The following is a 23,572-nucleotide window of genomic DNA, read 5'->3' as shown; positions in this document are numbered from 1 at the left end:
TTTGGTTGTGTTTTGGGGCCTCTGGTTCTGTGCTAGGGTCAACTGGGTAAATCCCAATGAACGGTGAGATCCTTGATCACCACTACCTAAGAACTCAGTTAGGCAAACACTGACATTCTATAAAGGAGAAACAGCAAAATGCAGGTTTTTGAAAGCATTCTGAGCTCCTCTCAAAGAGGGCTGGGCATGAATCCAGAGTGGATACATGGTGTGGCCAGAGAGAAAGAGCGTGGGCTTCGGAGCAAAGTACTACTTTACTACCTACCATCTGGGGGACTTGGGACAAGTGAGCCAACCTCCCCAAATCTGTTTCTTCATCTTTAAAAAATGGAAATACATAAAAAACGAATGATGTACTGGGGCGGCTGGGTGGCTCAGTCGGTTAAGCAGCTGCCTTCAGCTCAGGTTGGGGTCCCAGGGTCCTGGGATCGAGTCCCACATCAGGCTCTCTGCTCAGCCAGGAGCCTGCTTCTCTGGGTGGCTCAGTCGGTTAAGCAGCTGCCTTCAGCTCAGGTTGGGGTCCCAGGGTCCTGGGATCGAGTCCCACATCAGGCTCTCTGCTCAGCCAGGAGCCTGCTTCTCCCTCTGCCACTCCCCTTGCTTATGCTCTCTCTCTCTCTCTCTCCATGTCAAATAAATAAATAAAATCTTTTAAAAAACAAAACAAACTTTATAAAAAAAAAAAACGAATGATATACTGTATGGTGACTAACATAACATAATTTTAAAAAATGGAAATACAGCCACCTGGGTGGCTCAGTCAGTTGAGCATCGACTATTGATTTCAGCTCAGGTCATGATCTCAGGGTCCTGAGATCAAGCCCCACGTCGGGCTCCATGCTCAGTGCAGTGTCTCCTTGTCCCTCTTCCTCTGCTCCTCCCCACACTTGCACTCTCTCTCTCATTCTCTCTCTCTCTCACACAAATACATAAAATCTTTAAAATGGAAATACAAAAAAAATGGAAATATAGTTTTTCAAAATGACTGGGAGAAATTGAAAGTCATAATTCAGGTGACAGAAGTCTGTCTCCTACAGAACATCAGTGTTGTTGATGACACTGAAGACAGTGATAGAACAAGCCCACTCCTCGCTCATCTCTAAGCCATGGTCATGCCGCATCAGGTAGAACCCAGGACTCTGGAGATATGAACCAGACCCATCCAGAACCCATGATCACAATGAGCATGAGTCCCAGGGTCATGGACACACCCAACCAAGTGCCTCATGCTCCACCCCAGGGGACCATCTTTCATCAACACCTGATGGTCATGCCGTGAGGATGCATCTATGTGCCAAAAAACATTAAGAAAATGCAATCACAGGGGCATTTCCCCAGCTCCAGCCTCTAGCCCCTCAATCACAGACGTGATCAAATCCCGATGCCTCCAACTCATCTCCCATGGGCCCTCCCAGGGCCAAGACCGAAAGTCACTGAGGCAAACAAGCATGTGTTCTATTTGTTGGTCCCCTAGCTGTAACTGCTGGTTGGTTGGAGACTAATATAAATAACTCACTCAGATAATTCTGGCAATTAAGTCTGGCGAAAGAGCAGGAGATGGATGTGACATATAGTGAGCACAGAGGAGCAAAAGAGGCAGGTTTCTCAAAGGTAGGGAGAGCTATGCAAGGAAATTAACTCCAGGGTGGTTTGCAGGGAATCAGGGGCCCCGGGCTCATTAGTTCAATCTTGGCAGCTGTCAATCACTGCCAAAAGGTAGTTTAATTGGGCCTCAAAGCTTTCAGGAACACTGTGAATCCAGGCCCACAGTTAGCCCTTCAATGTTAAGTTCATGAGTTATGAGCATCCTTCCGCTGGGAAGGCACAGGCTTCTCCTACACAGCATGTGCCCTGGGCATAAAGGACGTGTGAATAAATACAAATACCCCGACAGCCAGAGGTGACAGAAACAGGTCTATAATATTAGCCCAACTGGGTTTATGAGAAACAAGTGTGCAGTTCAATCCTGTTTCTATGGTTCATGGGAGACTCTTGAGCAGTGACAGAGAATATAATTCTCATGCTCTTTAGGGCTTCCAGAGATGAACAGGCGACCCAGAAAAGACAGTAATAATGTGTTATTAGCAGAGGGGCTGGGTGATTCTGCATCCCCCTCGCCAATGTTTTCAAAAAACTTTAAGCTGTCTGGCCAAGCTAAAAAATTCAGACTGCCAGGGAAAAGTGATTTTTTTTTCTCTTTACACCATTCTATAAGAAAGTAAGCTAACACCCCAATATGGAATTATGGAAAGATTGCACCAAATAAGGCATTTGGTGTGCAAATTACAACAAATTCTAAATAATAGCAATATTAGTTAACAAGAATTTTTTTCTTTCACCTTCAGCGGAATAATTTGCAAAGTTCTCTCTCATAAGATCTTCACAATAAACCTATAAAGTGGGTATTCTTATCCCCCTGGTATGGATAAGAAAAAGGCTCAGAAAGTAGGTTTTTGCCTCTCCAGATTCCAGATGACTCCTGGAATGTTTGTAATTCTGGGCTTACAAAAATAAAAACACGGGTGTCAGGACACGGCCCTTGAGTCGGGTGATACCCAAGTGACACCACACTCAGACTGCAGACTTGCAGGGGCAGGACCTGAGTTGATAGCTATTTCACGAGATCCGTTTGACCAGGGTTGTATAGAGGAGGGGAGAACAGAGAAGAACAATCGAGGCTCTGAAAGATAGGAACTGAGAACTCGGGCTCATGGTTCACCAGCTTAAATGCAGCTCCAGAAAGGGCCTGAGATGACAGGGACCCTAAGGAAGAAGACGCCAGGCTCCCGGCCAGTCCCAAGGAGATAGGTTCCTACGATAAAGCTGCTATCACTTGTGCACCTTTTGTCCATAGACCTGCCCCCACTAGTCAGAAACACTGCTGCAGCTCAAGGAGGGCCTCAACAGCAGCCCCGGAGTTCCAATAAGGTCTCTGCTTGTCCACATGGAAGAGGGCAAAGGCACAAAATAAACCCGAGAAGCAGAGGTTTGGAAGTAAGCATCAAGCCAGACATCTTGACATAGAACGCCGGCACAGTCTCCATGCGCTGGGCCTCGAGGCCTCTCCAAGCGACACCACTTTCTAATGAGTGGAGTTAAAACGGTTGTGGCCTATACGCCTTCGGGGGAGAGCAGGGGATACAACTTCATCACAAGGCAGCCGTGTACCTTTAGGCTCCCGGGCTACGCCGGGAACGTGAGAGACTGACTCCTGCTCATATGCTGGAAAAGGCCTGATGGGTTATGTTGCCTGGGGGCTTTAGCCCCAGAGGCTGGCCCCTCTCCCTGCCTTTGGTCAGCCCAGCCCTTGTTGCCTGGCCACATTCAGTGGGCATTCAGACTGGTTTCGGCGGGTCCGTCATCGGTGGGATCTACTGGTGGTCTCTCAGGGACAACCTCAACGGGGCTAAGAGTTGGAATGTTCACGCTGGGGCAGATCCACCAGCTTAAAATACTGAAATACTCTGTCCATGTTGGTCAGTAGGTGATTCTCTGAACTCCCGTGTGCCGGCCACCGACACGTTGCCCACCCACACGCCCCCACCCCACGACTCCAGACCTCTTCATGATCCTACAGCTCTGGTGCAGTGGGTGGGCGCCTCTCCAGGCCTGCACGGGTGCACAGGGTGTGCACTTACAACAGGATATGAACACCCTCTGTTGCTGTGCTGTCGGCGGGGCCGCAGCCTGACCCACAGCACTGCCCTGGCGGAAGGGCTACCAGACCCCTCTGTGCCCAGAACCATTTGAAACCACACTACCTATTCTCCTTCACCTGGTGAGAGGCCTCCCTTCATTCCTGCTGGGACTGGGGACTAGGGAAGCAACTACAGCCCTACATGTTATATTCATACCTTTGAGTTTATGGAAATATCCACTTGATTTCGAGGAAAAGGGGGGGAAAAAAAGGAGCAGCATCTGGTTCCACCTCTGGACTTGAACATTCAGCTGCTTTTTTACACGGTTTCTGGCCCAACAGGGAGAAGTCACCGGCTCCCCCCACCGCTGTCCCAGCAGAGTCATGGCCTAACAGCCTTCAGGGGCTCATGTGTTGAAACTGCACATGAAGACCCATCAGCAACTCACGGAACCAACTGTAGAGCTCACAACTGGCATTTTTCAACTGAAACAGAAAACAACATAACAGGTACACCTGGGTGGCTCAGTCAGTTAAGCATCTGCCTTCAGCTCGGGGCATGATCCCAGAGTCCTGGGATCGAGTCCCGCATCAGGCTCCTCGCTCAGCAAGGAGCCTGCTTCTCCCTCTGCCTGCCGCTCTCCCTGCTTGTGCTCTCTCTCTGACAAATAAATAAATAAAATCTTAAAAAAAAATAAACAAAAAAACCAGCCAACGGAAAGTCTGCCTTACAGAAAGGAGCCATTCCGTGGACCTTCAGCTCCATTATATTCATGAAGGTAGGTAGTGAGTCGAGAACGGAAAACCATCTCGTGTTGCGGGTCTCAAGGGGAAAAACAGAGTTTGAAAGCCCCGATCCAGCTAATCCCACCCTGCCACTGATGAGGCAACTGGCCCGTGCAAGACCACCGGAGGGCGTGGCGCGAGGACGTGGCTGACAGTCCACAGGACCTGCAGTCTTCACTTCTCTCGGAAGCGGCTCTGGCCCTGGACCCAGATATCAGGTTTCCTGGATGCTAAGGAGCCGGCTCTTCGGCCCCCAAGCGTGGCACTCACGTGGTCTCTAGTGCGGCTGCGACTTTCCAGACTAAATCTTCGCCCCGAACTCCTGACCCCAGCCAAGAGGCCTTGACCGAGACGCAGCTGTCAGGGCCTCCCATTACCCCAGCCAGGCTGAGGGTGGCGTGGTTCGTGTCCAGCCTCCACCTCCAGAACCCTCCTCTGCCACCTCCAAAGTCACCTTCAGGCCCATGTTTGTCAATGAAAAATAGCATAAATCCTGGAGGAGAGACTGAAAATAAATTATTTGGCAAGCACTGTGCCGGGGGCTTACACATGATCGCCCTTGGTGCATAATTACATTATCTCACTTGACATATAATAAAGCCCTAAATGATAATATCACACAGACACACAGAGCCGTCGTCCCTACCACGTGCATTCTATTCTAAGCATTCCATATGCATTGTCCAATCTCACCCTCAGCTCTAGACAGCAGGTGCTATTACAGCTGCCATTTTGCAGGCAATGAATTGAGGTAAGAGAGGCTACATGACTTACCCAAGATCACACAGCTAATGGATGACAGAGCCAAGACTGGAACCCAGGCAGTCAGGCTTCAGAGCCCACCCCTGCAGCTACCTCTACTGTTTATGATTAGCTCCATTTCCAGGCGCAGAAACAGAGACCCAGAGAAGTTCAATCATCCTGCTGACTCCACCCAGAGACTACCTGTAAGCCAGGGAGATGTCCGCCATACTCAACAGTGGGTAAGGCAGGGCCACGACCATATGGACGGACATGCGTGGGCTTAGGCTGAAGACCCTCTCGGGCCAAACCTCCAGTCTTTAGTAACTGCCTCCTGGGGAGGTCCAGAGGCTTTCAGGGGAAAAGCCAGAGTGATAGAGATACTCACACAACTTGGGACAATAGCTATTTTATTTTGTTTTTTAAATTTTTTTTATCTGAGTATAGTTGACACACAATGTTAAGGATAGTCCCAGGTGTATAACACAATGATTCAACTTCTCTGTATGTTAGGCTATGCTCGCCACACGGGTAGCTACCATCTGTCACCATACGATACTACCACAGTCCGGTTGACTATATTTGACAACGGCTATTTCAACCAGAAGGGAAGTTTTTAAATTATGTTATCACTTTTGACTACTACAAACAGCCCAGGTAGGAGAGAGCTAAAGCTTGACTCTTTGAATTTTGGTTTGTTAATTGCGGGTTTGTTAACTGGAAAGGACCCTAAAACATGTACCATTCAATACCATCATATTAATGATGAGGACACCAGGGCGTCTGTGGGAAGTGTCATGCCCAGGGCCACACAGCGAGTAAGCTACAGAGTCAAGATGAAATCCTAGGGCTCCGGGATTGGCACTTTCTGGGTCTGTCCACGTGGTTTGTCTGTTCTCCATCCACGCGGACTCTGCTCAATACACATGTCGAGAGCCCAGCCCACAGCTGATCCGGCATACCCGGACCATCCCGGTCCTGAGACACAGGCTCGGCTGCCCAAATTTCCACCAGCGACTACGCCAGTCTCATGCGTATTTAGATTTTTTGAGTAAGCACCTGAATTCTGTGTGACTGATTTCAGCGTCCACTGGAGGCAGCTTCTAAATTTAGAATTAACATTCCAGGCAGTCTGTTGCACAAATGTGTACTTCTTCAGAAGATGTTGTCAGAAACAGTAAAATTGACATACATAAAAACAGTTTCTTCATTCCTTAATAATATTGAGCTGTGAAAATAAAGTATCTCAAACAAACAAAACTTTAACCACAATGCCCTTTAAAATTAACTACCGTAATCGAGGACTGTGCAGATTTGTTTTTAATGAAAATTCAGAAGCGTCCCCATCCTTATTGTCACTTCCAGTGCAGCTCCCCGGGCCTGGCACTTCTCTCTAGACACTTGTCACTACCCAATCCAGCACGTTAGTAACTGATCATTTGGGGCGCCAACCTGTACTCTATGTGATGAAACCACCTTTGCAGAAGCAGAAGTGTCTGTTAATTTTAATCACCGCCTTCTTTGTCGATTCCAATTAGTTGCTTATGTTCCCTTACACATGTCTCCCCTGTCCTCTGCATACTCATTCAGTTGTGCCAGGAGAGGGAGAGGCCTTTCACTGAGGACCTCTGAACCGAGCAGACGCGGCGAAGCACCAATGCAGTGGGACTCACAGTCCACGCTGACCTGCCACCTTCCATCAAAATACCTTATCGCCCCTTACCAGAGCAGATGGAAATAAATTACTCTGATGCCCTGAAATTTTCCATTCTTGATCTCAGCCCAAAGGTGACTTTTATTTTTAAACTTGAGCAAAAAAAAAAAAAAAAAAGTTCAACTATTTTTGATTCATGCGCAGGCTAAAGAAACACACTTTGTTCTTGTTAAAGCAAGGTAAGATTTTTATTTTTTTTTAACACATAGGTAACTCACACGACTGAGCTTCAAAAGCCCAAGCCTTCCAACTAGCTAGTGTTCACAGTGGTAGCACCTTTGCTGTAATTGGAAAGCCAAAAATCGATAGCCAGGGTGAGAGGGAGCTGGGATTCCACTTTCTGTATAACTTGTCCCCAGTTCCACTAAATACTTTAATAGAATTCTGAAATTTTGCAGCTGGGTGACTGAGCCTGAAGCTTTTCCTGGGTGATAAGGGATAGGTCACCTGACTGCCTCTGTCCCCAGGCCTTGCTCACCTGCCCTCTTCCCATCCATCCTATCCACTCCAGCCCCCCACACTGGTCCTACTCTCGCTCCATCCAACTACTCCCATCTCCATGGAAGACGGGGGGAAGGGAGGGGAGGGCACTTGGATGAGAAGCATTAGGAGTAGGGGCGCCTGCGTGGCACAGCGGTTAAGCGTCTGCCTTCGGCTCAGGGCGTGATCCCGGCGTTATGGGATCGAGCCCCACATCAGGCTCCTCCGCTGGGAGCCTGCTTCTTCCTCTCCCACTCCCCCTGCTGTGTTCCCTCTCTCGCTGGCTGTCTCTATCTCTGTTAAATAAATAAATAAAATCTTTAAAAAAAAAAAAAAAAGAAGCATTAGGAGTAGCAAATCACCCTTTATCTAACCAACCCCATAACCCTGTGTACCTCCCTGCTCCTTAATGAACCCCCTGGATTTCAGCTGCAAAATTCTCCTCTCCACTCTCTCACCCTACCCTAACATACACACACTGCGGCCCAAGGGAGAGCCCACAGTGATGGAGCTGCCTCCATCCACCCTTGGGGGCGGGGGGTACACTGTGTGCCACAACTTGGCAAAACCCTAGTCCCGAGTCCTGCCTCTGCCATTTATTAACTGTGTGCCTGTGAGCAAGTCACACCCTTTCTGCAAACTGGGCCTGATCACATTTGTCCTGGCTGCCCCACAGTGTTGTTACGAGAGTCAGGGGAATCACGGAAGTGAGTGCACTTGGGACTCAGGCCTCAACATAAACGTGTATTCCTATTAATAGACACATAGTGCAGTACAGTGCGGTATGTTCCTTTAGGATAAAGTCCAAGAGATACTGGCATTAAGTGAATAACACCAGGCAGAAAACAAGGCACTAAAAGAGAAGAACAGATACTGGGATCTATAGGGCTCCTACTAAGGGCAAGTTCACAGTGGCATAGCAATCAGTGAAGGCCTCCTGGAAGAGGATCCTTTGTATCTAGCCTAGAGTGGCTCTCACCACACTGATCCAAGACCAAGAGTTCTTCAAGGACATGAGGCCTGTCTCGTATGACTCGGTTTTCCCAGCCTCTTCCGGACACCAACTCACCTCATCATGGAGGAGTGTTGAGTGAACGGAAGGATGAGCGGAGCCCTGAATGGACACCTTACGGAGGAGGACAGAGTCCCAGGGAAGAACACACAGGTCAGGAGGGCTTGTTCAGGGCACACTGCAGACCCATCGGGTAGAGTGAGGCTCATGGAAGGCAGATGAGGAAGGGGCACTTGGAAAGGCAAGCCGAGGGCAGAGGCGCACACGGTGGGTACAGGAGGCACTCAGGCTTCTGAGCACAGGAGCAAAGGGAGTTCAGAGTGATGTCATCAAATCAGTATTTGGGGAGATGTCTGTGGCAGCTGCGTGCAGGACAGCCCGGAGAAGGGAGCAGAGTAAACCTGGCAGAGAGGTCAGGAGGCAACTGCAATAATTCAAGCAGGTGGTGAGAGCGCCGGCATGCCGCTGCCGCCCCGGCCGAATCACGCTTCTGGCAGCACCCGTCTCGGTGGCAGCGGGAGCTCCATCAAGGGCCACACTCGGCGACTGTCCTCATTAGACGGGACCTCAAGTGTCCACCCGCCCTCCTGCCTGACGCCCAGCCCTGGCTTCCTGCAAGTGTTCACCTTCCTCCTCCTGAATCCCGTTAGAGCCGAGCCAGTCCATTTTTAGATGACAGCTCCCATAGTACGCACTCCCTTAAAGGAGATAAACAGGGATGAGGCGGGGGAGGGGGGGGAGCTTCCATGGCTGAGCGCGGTTTCCCAAAGTGGTGCCTTCCCAACAATTTCATAAGGTCATATGTTGATATGACAGTTAAGACCACGAAAAAAAAGAAGGTAGAGAAAAAAGTGGGAAAGGAAGGGCCAGAAGGTTAACCCACATTCTGTTTACACAACAGTGAGACGTAACTCCTGTTGGGGAGGGAGCTCTGATGACAGGACACCTTGATTCCAATCCAGAGCCTGCAGCTTCCTAGCCTGTGACCTTGGACACCTGGACCCTTTGTGAGTCAGTTTCCCACGTGTAAAATGACGATCATGATAGTTCCCACCCAACAGGGCAGTCATGAGAATTGGATGGTTGATCAGTGCAGGACTTGGCACTCGGCCTGTGATTAATAAGTGGGCAGGTGACCTGGCTACTGGGGGTACCGTGCTAGAGGCTGTCTCCCCAAGCACAAACTGGCTCTGACTCCCTAGGCTCATGAGCAAGCCCCCTGCACTGAGGTGTCCCCTAGCAGGTGCACCGCGGTGAGCTCCCTGCTCCCACTGGAATTCCAAGATGAAATGTGTCTCCCCACAACCCCGGTTCTCTCACCAGGGGACACCCAGAACCAGCTGATGCCTCTTCCCCAACACAGACCTTCAGACATGGGAGGGCCACTGCTGTGTCTCCACAAAATAGTCTCTTCTCTATAATGTTTCTTTGTGTTTCTCTCTCCCTTCATTTCTCTTACACTCACCTCTTGCACAGACAAGATTAGGCATCAGAGATAGCTAAATAAGAAAATGTTCTTTAAATGGAATAGCAAAAAAAGAGCTTTGAAAATTATTGCCTAGGGGATGCCTGGGTGGCTCAGTGGGTTAAGCGGCTGCCTTCGGCTCAGGTCATGATCTCAGAGTCCCAAGATCGAGCCCCACGTTGGGCTCCTGCTCAGCGGGGAGTCTGCTTCTCCCTCTGCCCGCCCCCCACTCACATACTTGCTCTCTCTCTCTCTCTCTCTCTCTCAAATAAATAAATAAATAAAATCTTAAAAATAAAAGAAAATTATTGCCTAGGAATACATCCCACGAGCTCTGGAGGCCTATATATATGGAATCCCTTCGGCATGACGCTGCAACCCTCTGGGGAATGTCCCTGCATCCACACCCAGGAACCCTGCTCCAGAAAGGATGGAGGTTAGCTTCAGCTCCCCCTGAACTCCCAGGGCCCTGCTCAGGGCAGCCACCTGAAAAGCCCAGCAGTAGGAGTGCTTTTCACCAGGCATGAATGCTGTGGGAAGCATTTGAAAATAAAGTTTCCAATTACTGCTGGCATTTCTGGAGTGTCCTGCTGCTGGCTGCAGCTGTCCCACGGAAGGCCAGTGACGTCATCTGCAGGCCTGACTGTGCTGAGTTCCAAGGCTGGGCTGGGCCCTGTCACTGGGGAGGGGGAACCTGCCATTTCCTCCCAAAGGCCAGCTCCGCTCAGTCTCACTGCTTCCCTTCCTGGGTAGAATTCCATTGTCATAACTTGGATTCACACCAGGAAAGGCCCAGAAACTATTCCAAGGTCCAGGAAACCCTATTAGATAATTTCTAAAATCTTAGTATATGCCAAGCCTTGTTGTGGGTCCAGACAAGCCCAGATGAGACCTACTCCCCAAATTTTCACTGTATGCATTTTACAGAATGAAAAACAAATGGTCTACATTCCTCTGCTAGACAGAAGGAGAAAATACAAAGATACGAANGGAAAGAGAAAAAGAGAGCAAAAGTCAAAGCAGAAGAATGGGTGGGGAGAAAATGAAGGGGGTCAGGGGAAGAAAGGCGGGAGAGATGGAGGGAGAAGATCTGCATGCGAGGCTCTTTTTGCCTCCGAGCTCCCCTACAGATACCTCCCATTCCCCTCCTCCTCCCCACTGTTCCAGGAGCTCAGGTCCTGTCCTCTGGTAGAGCTGACCAAGAGGACAGGGTGCACCATGCCTGCAGGACAATGTAACAGATTGGGCCCGTGCCCAAAAATAGAGTCCAAGCTCAATGCAAAACTCAGATTTCCCATGGGTTGGGTAGGATTTGCAGGCTGGGCCTGACCAAAGATCCATATCTGTTGCCATATTAACCAAATTCAGGCCCCACTCAAAGTCAAAACCCCACCATCCATTCCCACCTCAGGATGGGAGGCCTGGCCAGAGCCTCGCTATCTGAGACTGGCCCCTCTGACTAGCAGCCCACCTTTCAGCCATCCTGGCGGAAATTCTAATTATTAAATTAAAATTTAATAAATTATAGGACACTTCCCAAAGGAGAAGGAAATAAGAAAGACTATGTATTCTTCAGAATCAAGAGAAATGATGGGGCGCCTGGGTGGCACAGCAGTTAAGCGCCTGCCTTCGGCTCAGGGCGTGATCCCGGCGTTATGGGATCGAGCCCCACATCAGGCTCCTCCGCTATGAGCCTGCTTCTTCCTCTCCCGCTCCCCCTGCTTGTGTTCCCTCTCTCTCTGGCTGTCTCTATCTCTGTTAAATAAATAAATAAAATCTTTAAAAAAAAAAAAAAAAAAGATAAATGAGAGGAAAAGGGAAATCAAGACCCGTTCAAAAATTATCAAATAGAGCCTTCAGGGCAAATCTGTGGAGTCAGGTTACATAAGAGGAAATTGTGCATTTGAGAGGTTAAGAAGTAACCCAAGTTTACCTAGCCATGAAACGAAAGCCTGCCTGGGTCCCACATGTTTTTTCCAATACATTATAATGCATTCAATTCTGCAAAACTGCAGATTTTTTAAACGTTGTCTCTGATGTACCGTTATTCAGAATTGCTACCTTTATGTTTCTAATGACCTGTGAAAGCGCATGCCTAATTGCTGAAGATCACATTTTCAATTTCAGTTATTACATTTTTCATTTCTGGAAATTCTATTTCTTTTTCTTCAAACATCTGTACATTTTTAAAATTAGTATAATGTTTCTTACTCATGTTTTTTCAACAACTTTCTTTTTTAACATTTGAAATACATTACATATCCAATTAGTCTCATCCATGAAACCCCTGGCGATCTGATTCTTCCATCTGTTGTTTCTGCTGACTTTCACTCGTGGTGACTTGTTTCCTTGTCTGTTTTCTAATTGGAGGGTAAAGGCCCATGTTTGAATGGCTGGGTTTTACCTACAGGAATCTTCCAATGCTTGAGCTATGAGCATGTTCCTCTAGAGAGAATGTTTCATTTGATTCTGACAGACCCTATGGAATGCTATCAACCCCAAACTGCGTCAGGTGAATTTCACAGCTTGGGGTGTCCTGGGTCACACAGGTAGTATGAATTCAAACCTGAAGCTGCGTGCAGGCATTTCTATGATTACAAATTCTCACAGCATTGTCTCACCCTCCCTCGACCATGCCGAAAGTGAAACAGGTAAGGTCCCTTGTCTGCTCCCTTTGCACTGACCCTACCATCCCCCACCCCCTCCCAAACGTTTGCTGGACCACCTGTTCCCTGAGGATGTAGCCCCCACCCCCACCCCTGGAATGGCTGGCTTTATGCAGGAATCTCATCTCCAACTTCCCACCTGGCAAGGGCCCAAGGTCTGGTCTCCTGGGCCCTCCTAAAGACCACATTGTCAATCCCGGCGACACTCCCTCAGCCTGATTTCTTTTTAGACGTATCAGAGTATCTCTGAGGGCCTGGATTTGGGCCCTCTACAGTACTTCACTGAAAGCTGGATATGCCTTCCTCTCGTCTCAGGAGCCTAGAGTTCCCAGGGCCCTCTAAAGCAGAAGCTCTAAAAACTTTAAGATTTTAAAGCCTTTATGGTGGGGGGGGAGCAACCCCAGCAAGGTTTTAATGACCTACAAGGCTAATAGTAATGAAGAAAAGTGCGTTTCACCGTGCAGTCAGCAGTTTCTATTGAGAGGCATCCGAAGTATTATAAAGAAGCGAGAACAAAGAAGAAAGTAATATTAGAACAGAGCCAAGTAGATGTGAAAGGAATCTACAAAGAATGCAGAGACATTCCTGTCTTTCTGTTTTGCTTGGTTATTCCTCGTCTGTGGCACAGCAAAACAGAGGTGACGCCTTCTCAGCGTGTGCACGCACACACACACACACACACACACACACACACACACACAGTGTAGGCCTTTGTTAAAGCTGGAAATAAGTGCGTCATTTAGAGAATAATTCAGTTTTCTAAAGAAATCAGACCACACCAAACACTTGATATCAGTTCAGGCCACTAGAATTTCCACTGCTAATTTCATAGCCTTCACTCACATCATCCTCACGAAAAAATACCCTCTGTTTTTCACAGGCTGTCGACAGTCAACTTTCTGATAACTGGTTCTCTCCACTTTTCTCCACTGACCACTCTTTCCTCTCAAAAGCATTCACTGATTAATCAATAACACACTCAGACACACTTCAATTGTGTCTGCAGGTCCAAAACTTCCTTACTCAAAACCATGGAGCCAGATGTGCTTCAGAATTCCAGTTGTTTCAGCTTTCAGAAAATTAATCAGGTAAAACTCTGGGGTTTGGGCCACAAGTCATTGTCACACACACTACAGTTTCTGCAGGGACACAGAGAACTCTCCAGACGAAGTTGGATGAATTGAGACCATCAACAGCCTCACATCAATTTGGGGCAGGTTTGCCACCCTTCCCCCATGAATTATGTGAAAAACCTTCACTTTTCAGAGCTTTAGGGATTTGGGAATTGTAAAGAAGGGTTTGTAGAGTCAAATCAATGGGTTCTCTCTCAAAACCCCTCACACTTAAATCCCCAGCCCAAAACTTGTTGGGACTCAGTTGCAAAATCTATGCTCTGGTTCTTAGAAGAGGAAGAAAAGAACAGTGACCAGGAAAAGGAGCAAAGCATGGTGATGGGTGATGGCCAGAGAGAGCCTGGCCAGGCCTGGAAGCCACAGGTTTGCAGGCATAAAACCACAGAGCATGTCAGGAAATGGCCCCAAAAGGTCCCTAGCAAAGTCTCCGGTGCAATGGTCAGGCTCGGGCAGGGTGAATGGTGGCAATCAGTATAGCTGGATTCTAGTCTCAGATCCGTGACAAAGTGCTGTGCAATGTGAAACAAAGCTGCAGCTTCCTCCCATACAGTTTGAGGAGCCAGATCTCACCAGTAATTTGCAAGTGGCAGGAATTAGCCCACTGGTTGATCACGAAATTTACTTAATGGAGTATGAGCAATATTTTTTAAATAAAGTAAATAGAGCAGAATAAATCCAATACATCAAGTCAGCCCATGTGATAAGAATCATTTCATGAATTTTTGTTCTGTATGTAGGTAAATAGATATAGAGATATACACATATATACACATATATGTAATCTAGTCCATTATATACATATATATGTATACATATGGGCATGCATATATAATACACAGATATATACACATAATGTCCAACGTGTTTCTTCCTATGGGACATGGTCTAAAAAATTTCAAATTTACTTGCTAAGGAATTTCTTTTGAAGGGCAAAATGAACTATTGGGACTTCATCAAGATAAAAAGCTTTTGCACAGCAAAGGAAACAGTCAACAAAACCAAAAGACAACCGACAGAAGGGGAGAAGATATTTGCAAGTGACATATCAGATAAAGGGCTAGTATTCAAAATCTATAAAGAATTTATCAAACTCAACACCCAAAGAACAAATAATCCAAGCAAGAAATGGGCAGAAGACATGAACAGACATTTCTCCAAGGAAGACATCCAAATGGCCAACAGACACATGAAAAAATGCTCAACATCACTCGGTATCAGGGAAATACAAATCAAAACCACAATGAGATACCACCTCACACCAGTCAGAATGGCTAACATTAACAAGTCAGGAAATGACAGATGTTGGTGAGGATGCGGAGAAAGGGGAACCCTCCTACACTGTTGGGGGGAATGCAAGCTGATGCAGCCACTCTGGAAAATAGTATGGAGGTCCCTCAAAAAGTTGAAAATACAGCTCCCCTAAGACCCAGCAATTGCACTACTGGGTATTTATCCCAAAGATACAAATGTAATGATCCGAAGGGGCACCTGCACCCCAAAGTTTATAGCAGCAACGTCCACGATAGCCAAACTATGGAAAGAGCCCAGACGTCCATTGACAGATGAATGGATAAAGAAGATGTGGTATATATAGACAATGGAATATTACTCAGTCATCAAAAAAATGAAATCTTGCCATTTGCAACAACGTAGATGGAACTAGAGGGTATTATGCTAAGCGAAATAAGTCAATCAGAGAAAGACAATTATCATACGATCTCATTCATATGTGGAATTTAAGAAACAAAACAGAGGACCATAGGGGAAGAGAGGAAAAAATAAAGCAAGACGAAATCAGAGAGGGAGACAAACCATAGGAGACTCTTAATCACAGGAAACAAACTGAAGGTTCCTGGAGAGGAGGAGGGTCGGGGGATGGGGTACCTGGGTGATGAACATTAAGGAGGACACATGATGTAATGAGCGCTGGGTATTATATAAGACTGATGAATCACTGACCTCTACCTCTGAAACCAATAATACATTATATGTTAATTGAACTTAAATTTTTTTAAAAGAAGAATTTCTTGTGAATCTTTCCGAACAAATACCCTGTGAATTATTTCTTCTGGTGTCACATAATCCAGACAACTCTGTGTTAAAGTCATCCCAGGCTGAAAATCAAGAAGAGGTTTTGCTAAATCCTTTGTTTTTCAAGATGTGCTTTAATGACTAGGACCTGGCTTCTTATTTTGTCTCTGCTGCTTACTCACTACGAGCCCTTGGGCACATACCAATCTCGGGCCTCAGTTTCCCCATTTGTGAAATGGAGAGGTTGACCATTGCAGACCCCCCAAGAGCAACTGCTCATGTAAAACGGAGAAATAATGGTCGTGAGGATCCCATGAGTTAATACTTAGCATAGTCCCTCGGGCACTTGGTAAGTGCCATATAATTTCATTTGTAAGATTAAATTAGGATTACTTTCCACATCTGGTTGTTTCATGATGCTTTTGAGTCCAGCATTTATAATGCACATACAGCTTCACCTGGTAGTTAGAGCCAGTGGCTACTTTCAGATGCCCTCGACCCCGGCCACCGCAGAGCCTGGGTCTAGAGACCGTAGCCACCACCCTTTCTCCTGCCTCGTCTTAGCCCTTGGAAGGCTCAGCTCATCCCCTCGATAAATTATGACCAGAACTCTGTGTTTGTTACCCAGCCTCCTGGGAGACGGGCAGTGGCATAGCAGAGGGATTACTCTGGGTAAATATTTCTCTCAACTTCATTCTTGCCACCACCAGTGTTCAGGGCAAGGGGGCCAGGCTCCCAACAACCCCCATTGTAACCCAAGGGAGCCTGGGATGCTGCAGACTTCACTGTGTCCCAACACAGAGCGAAGGGACCCACTACAGGAGGGCTCCCGCAGTAGGTGGCAGCAGGTGGCAGCAGGTGGGCAAGGAGAATTCCTGAACTGGGCTCTCAAGGAGCTAGTGAGTGCCTTGTCCGGAACATAGCTATTGCGGCAAGCAGGGTATCGACTTTATAGCACTTAGTACTTGGATCCGCAAACCGCCACATTAGAATTCCACCCCTCAGCCCTATACGGGTATCCAATCCCGCCTCTCCCTGCACAGGAATCTCAGCTGCACCTTCCCAGACAGATGGAAGCCCGCCTCCTTAGGCGCTTTTCCAGGTCCCAGGGACCTCAGTGAAAGGCTCCCGGAGGCACATGAACTGGGGTTATTCTACCCAATTCTTCCCAGTTGACAGCTGAGAAAACTGAGGCTTATTATTGCATGGGCCTAAAGCACTGGCCCTCAATGCTGTCTGCACATTCAAATCACCCAAGGAGCTTGTGGCTTTGTCAATGTCCCTGCCACGTGCACGTGCTCTTTGGTGACCCAAGTATTTCCTTTATCTTCCCAAGGGATTCCACTGTGTAGCCGGGGCTGTGGGCCAGTGCTCCCGCTCCTGGTTATCAATCTCGCCAGTGCCGCAGGGCCTCCTGGACCGCCCCGCCCCCAGGGGTTCTGATTCACTGGCTCGGGAGCTCAGCCTGAGAACTGCCATTTCTAACAAGCTTCCAGGCTGATGCTGCTCCAAGGACGCAGACCTTCCCTGGTGGTCCAGAGAGAGCAGCAGAACTTTGAGAACCAGGACTCAAGGCCCACAGAAGAGCCTCAGTTTTCTCGGCTGTGGGGTGGGAAGAAGGACTCCTCCCTTAAGAAGCACTGGTCTAGAGCCCAGCTCCTCAGACTTCCACATGCACACCTGGCAACCTGGCTGAACTTCAGATCCGGGCTCAGCGGGTCTGGGGTAGGACCCACGCGGCTGGTCCTCTAACCATGCTTGGAGCAGCAAGCCCAGACCAGTGTGCCTAACGTTCAGCGCCACGTTCTTCCCATGCTTCTCACTTCGGACAGGTGTAGGGCCAGGGAACTCGCCCCCTTCCCTAACAGAGATTTATCTTCCTGACACTTCCACTCCGACATCCTTGCTCCAAGGCACAGGATAAAGCGAACGTGCCTCTCTCCCAGGAGACCTCCCAGGTATGTCGTCCCTCCCTCCACCCCTTGTCCTCTCTCCATACACATCCAATAATTCCCGTCCCTTTATCTCTTCTTCCTCTGTCGCGGCAAACACAGCTCTCCTCAAGGGGTGTGCTTCCTGGGTGCCCACCACATGTCTGGGCAGAGACATAGGAAGAAACAGCATTCCTGTAAGAGGGGGTGCCAAGGGGGGGTTCAGGGAAGGGACACTAAAAGCTGGAACAAGAGGACTGTGAAAGAAGAAGCCCCGGCCACCCATTTCAGGCCAGGGCATCTCAGGACCAGCCCTCTGCCCGCTGGGGTACCACCCCCGTTCTCCAGGTAGGAGAGCAACGTCAGCCTGGAGGTGCTGCCAAAGGCAGATGAGAAGAGGGTTAACAATCCTTACATCGCTTCACAGCTACTCTGTGCTAGGCACTTGCTCGAAACTGCTCTACAGGGGTGGTAACTCTTTAATCCCACCCAACCCCAATAAATGCTCACTACTGCGATGTCGGATTTTACAGATGAAGAACAGAGACAAGATGGGCAGTAACATGCCTCACGGGGAGTAAGAGCTAAACCTGAACTCCAGGTTGAAAAAGCTAGTCTTAACTGCCACACAGTACTGTCGCATCAGTCTGGGAGGCGCCTAGACTCAGTTCTTCCAGGATCAAGGTTTTCACGCAAGATGGTCACTCAAGGGCAGGCTGCTTCTGGAGCTGTCCTCATATAGTAATAAACAATAAACAATTTTATTTCACTCAAGATACTAGGCTATTCTAAATAATACATACATATATACATAAATTACTTTTATATCAATATATAATTGTATAACAGAGTGTATAATTAATTATAATATATAAATACATCTATCAAAAGAGTATACGTATGTGCACATATCTCTTTAATCTTACAACATCCTTATGAGGCAGATATTAAGTCCTCCATTTTACAGATGAGAAACTGAAAGTAGAGAGTTCCAGCGACTTTCCCAGGGGCTCATAGCTGTGAAAAGCCAGGATTTCGACTCTGACAGCCTTCTTCCCAAGTCACGCTCTCGAACCCCCACTCCACTGTTCATCACTGTCTTCCTCAGACTAAACTATCAGTTCAGAGCACAGTTCAAGGCTTCTACTAGGTGCTCTCTGTGCCCACACCATGCCCAGCCCCATCACTGAATGCTTTGTAGGTGCCTTGATAAATGCCTACTAATGACCAAACAGGTGCCTCCCGCCCTATTTATAGCTCCCAGCGTGGCCAACTGGCTATAATTAGCACAGCCTCCCCCAGGACTGCAGCTAAATTAGACCAGTGGGATTAGAGGCAACAGCCTCACACAGTGCCTCCGGACCTCCAGCAAAGAGCAGTGCTGGTGCACAGGAGTCCCAGCCAGTCGGCCTTTCTCTTGGATGGTGCCTTGATCCAAGGGTTTCCCAATGGCCTCTAGGGACCTGAGCTCAATTCTGGGGGCTGATTTGTCCTGATATCCCCTAATCAAGTCAAAAGAAGATGAGTGATCCCTTGCTTTGAGGGTCAAGGAACCAGGAGTCTGGCCCTGGCTCTGCCTCTGATCAGCCTAGGGGCCAAGGGACTCTACTTCTCTGGCTTTCAGTTTCACCTCTTGAAATGAAGAGGCCAGATGGATCCATTGCTGAAGTCCCTCCCAGCCATTTCACAGATCTCAACAGGTGGCTGCTGGGGATGTGCTGGGGTTGGGGTAGATGCCAGGAAGCTCTAGACAAGGGCCTAGGGAAGGTGCCACCCACCCACCAGGGAGGGCCCTGACCTGAGAGCCTGCTGTGACTTCTCAGGCCACTGTGCTGTGGGCCTGGGGAGAAGAGAGGCATGGCCTCTCACCATCTCCTCGAGGCCGAAGAGGGAATGGAAGAGACAGTTTTAGAAGAGAGTTCATCCTTCCCTGTCACTCCAGAGCTTCTGGCTGCCAGCGCTCTGCTCATTCAGGACTTAGATGTCACCCCCTCAGTAGCCTTCCTGGCCTCCTAATCTAGACAACCCACCCCTCCATCATTCCTACCCACTTTCCAGAGCACAAATGAGGGCTGTAAACTCTTTCACACTTATGTGTTAATGGGTACATTGTCTCCCCCACTAGAATGCTAGCCCCAAAGGGACAGGGCCCGAGTCCGTCTTCTCCACCTGCAGAGTACATGGTGTGGACAGTCCCTCCATCCACGTCTTCTGACGGGGGAGCCATTTCCACCCCAGGCCCTGCTTCCACCGTGCTGAGCATCTGGCTCCCAGGTTCTCAGAGCCTTTGGGCTTCTCCCTATTTTTCCGATCCAAACAGTGAGTCCCCAAACAGGGAACCACTAAACCAGGGAGGTGGGCCTGGAAGGCCTCCTTGAGGAGATGATTTCTTCGGGAATGAGTCAGTGACATCTAGCCCAGGAAGGGGAAAGGATGAAAAGAAGAGACGGAACAAAGCACGGAGGTGAAAATGGCCCATGCAGGGAGACAGAAGCAGCTGGAAGTTCCTAAAAGCATAAAAGGCAAAAGAAGTAAGGTGGGGTGGGGAGGCAGGCAGGTGGCAGTGACCGAAGCCTTAGATGCCATGCCAAATAGCATGCATTTTATCCTACAGCTTGGGTGTCAGCAAACTTTTCTGTAATGATCTGTGCTACTGCTCAGCCACCATTGTTACATGAAAGCAGCCACAGAAAATGTGAAAATGAATGCACGTGGCTATGTTCCAATAAAACTTTATTTATAGAGATTGAATTTCTCATAATTTTCATGTGGCAAAAAATAATACCCTTCTTTCGTCTTTTTCTAACCACTGAAAGATGTAAAAACTATCCTCAGCTCATAGGCCATACAGACAGAGGTGGCCGGCTGAGCTCTGCTGAAGGCATTGGGGAGGCTTTGAAAGGTTTTTTTAAGTGAATGACAAGTCTAGGTGACATTCTCAAGGCCCAGGTGACATCGTCAACCTCTCTCGTGGTTTGTGAAGGATGGGCCAGTAGGGGTGTTTTTCCAAAGGCCAGGAGACCCTTTAGGAAGCCCCTGGTATGGGTTAGGTGAGAGACAGAGAAGGACCCAGGAGAGAAAATGAGACACAGCGTCTCCTCCTGGGAAGTGGTTTTCATTCTCACCCACTGGGGCAATGAGGCAGGTGTCCCCAGATCTTTCTTACCAAAATTACGAGCCACTACTTCCAATGAATGGCAATTAAATGTAAACAAGCATGCAGAGTTTGAATCTGGATTGTTAACAGCCCTTCATCCTAGCAAAGCAAATCTATACTAATCACTTTACCTCCCCACAAATACCTAGCTAAACTTTCCATAAAATGCTGCTTTAAAAAAAAAAAACTCTCAATGTCTATAATACTGTTACTGTGCATATACAAGAAAATGTCTTTGGGATGTCTGGGTGGCTCAGTCGGTTGGGCATCCAACTCCTGGTTTCGGGTCAGGTTGTGATCAGGGTGGTAGGATCAAGCCCCACGTCGGGCTCCACCGTCAGCAGGGACTCTGCTTGGGATTCTCTCTCTCCCTTCTTCTCTCCCTTCCCCTCCCTCCCTCCCTCTCTCTCTCTATAAAATAAATACATAAATCTTTTAAAAAAAGAAGAAGAAGAAGAAGAAGAGGAGGAGGAGGAAGAAGGAGAAGGAGAAGGAGAAGAAAGAAGAAGGAGGAGGAGGAGGAGGAGGAGGAGGAGGAGGAGGAGAAGAAGAAGGAGGAAAATGCCCTTATTTTTCAGAGAGGCATAGTAAAATCTTTGGAGGGAAATTCTGTGATGTCAGGACTTGACTTTTTTCAGAAATTAAAAATGAATGCAGCAAAAAGACAGCACCCATTTCTCCTGGCCGCCCTCCAGCCCCGCGGAACACAGGGCACGGCCTGCACACACGTGAGGAGGCTCCTAGCTCCCCCGAAGGAGGCCTCTGTGCTTGGCAAAGGTGAAAGTCCCAAACCACAAGCAGGTGAGAGCAGAGAACAAAGCCCAAAGTGCTCCTTCAGCTGAGCCATTACTGGAGGGTCCCGCTGCCCTCCACAGTCCTTTGCCCACGGCCCAAAACGAGGCTGTCAATTCCTGACATGGCACTTACCGAAGCTAACTTTATCAAGCCCTTACCACGTAGCCTAATGCGTAAACCTCACCACAAGCCCCTGCGGGACATACGACTATGTGTTATCTCCACGTCGCAGATGAGGAACCTGAGGCTTGACATACGAACTGGGCAGGCCCACAGGTCCCCTGGCTTGGCTAATGCTCTGCTGTCAGCATCTTAAAATCCTTGGTAATTTTTCTTATTATTTAAATTCAATTAATTAACATACAGTGTATTATTAGTTTCAGAGGGAGAGGTCAGTGATTCATCAGTTGTATATAACACCCAGTGCTCATCACATCATGTGCCCTCCTTAATGCCCATCACCCAGGGACCCCATATCCTCACCGAACTCCCCTCCAGCAGCCCTCAGTTTGTTTCCTATGATTAAGAGTCTCTTATGGTTTGTCTCCCTCCCTGTTTTTGTCTTATTTTTTCTTCCCTTCTTTTGTGTTCACCTATTTTCTTTCTTAAATTCCACATATGAGGGAGATCACATGGTATTTGTCTTTCTCTGACAGACTTATTTCACTTAGCATAATACCCTCTAGTTCTATCCATGTTGTCGCGAATGGCAAGATTTCATTCTTTTTGATGGCTGAGTAATATTCCATTGTGTGTGTGTGTGTGTGTGTGTGTGTATACCACAGCCACTTAGTAACTTTTGAACAAAGGACCTCAAATTTTCACTTGGCGCTGGCCCCTGCAAGTTAGGTAGCCCACCCTGCTGAAAGTGGCCTCGGTCACATGGCTCACTAGTAAGCCCAGGCCTTTAGACTCTAGCACTGGCCCACCCAACCATGACAAGGTTAGAAATTACATTCATGAAGGGCCTCCTTGACTCCAGGCTCCTAAAGGCAAAGCCAGGCCAGACACCAGGATTTGTCTGACACCCAAGTTTGGACTTCTATCCAGGCAGGACAAAGACTGGGTGGCCTGGGCCAATCAGCCACTAACCACAATTCACCTTCTCTTACAACCCTCTTCCTCCTTGGGGAACACATAGCCATCCCCATTTACTTCACAGCAACCTTGGGCTGGTGACGAGGCTGCTCAGGGGCTGGCCTCAGAAGGGCCACCCTGCATTGCCTGGTCCAGCCCTGCCATCTGGCTCTGACTACAGATGCATGGCCCCCTTGACAGTCAAAGGAAGACTTCAAGGAGCAGCTGGGTTTTAGGAGGGGTGGAAGGCAGCCAGGACAGAGGCAGGTGACTATCAATTTCCCGTAACTGGGCAAGAAAGCCTGCTATAAAAAAGAAAGTAAAACCTCCCTTAAAAAATTCAGTAAACAAGGAGACATGCCCTTGGGATACAGCTTATGAGGTTCTACTTCTCAAACTTTCCAAAGGTTGAGAAGATTGGCAATTTCTCCAGCAAGATCAAATGTATGTTAGCCCAGCCCCACCCGGGCAAGAGTGGAGTCCATCCCCAAGGTCACCAATGCCATCACTGACACTGAGCCCAGCACGGAGCTAGTGAGCCTGGAGTTGAATCCCTGGCCCTGCACTCACTGGCTAATAAACCTTGGCAAGTCACTTAACCTCTTTCACCTCAACGTCCTCCTCTGTAAAACAGAAATAACAATGGGTTATTGCTATACAGGGTTGCTGTGAGGCATAAACATGTTAATAGATGTGGAATAGGAGTTTGCCAATTACTAGTGATTTGTATTAAAAACATCATCTTCCACCTGGAATTTAGGAATGTGAAGACATGCTCACTCAGCAGAAAGCAGCCTCTGCTTTACCCTACCCTAAATCTCTCCCCTCTGGAATCTCTGAGACAAGCCATCAGGATTGCCCTCTCCTTTTTTTTTTTTTTTTTAAATATATTTTATTTATTTATTCAACGGTGTTAGAGACAGCCAGCAAGAGAGGGAACACAAGCA

Source organism: Ursus maritimus, unplaced genomic scaffold (genome assembly GCF_017311325.1).
Source record: "Ursus maritimus isolate PB19 unplaced genomic scaffold, ASM1731132v1 scaffold_7, whole genome shotgun sequence".
Classification (NCBI taxonomy): Eukaryota; Metazoa; Chordata; class Mammalia; order Carnivora; family Ursidae; genus Ursus; species Ursus maritimus.
Note: the sequence above shows the minus strand (reverse complement) of the source record.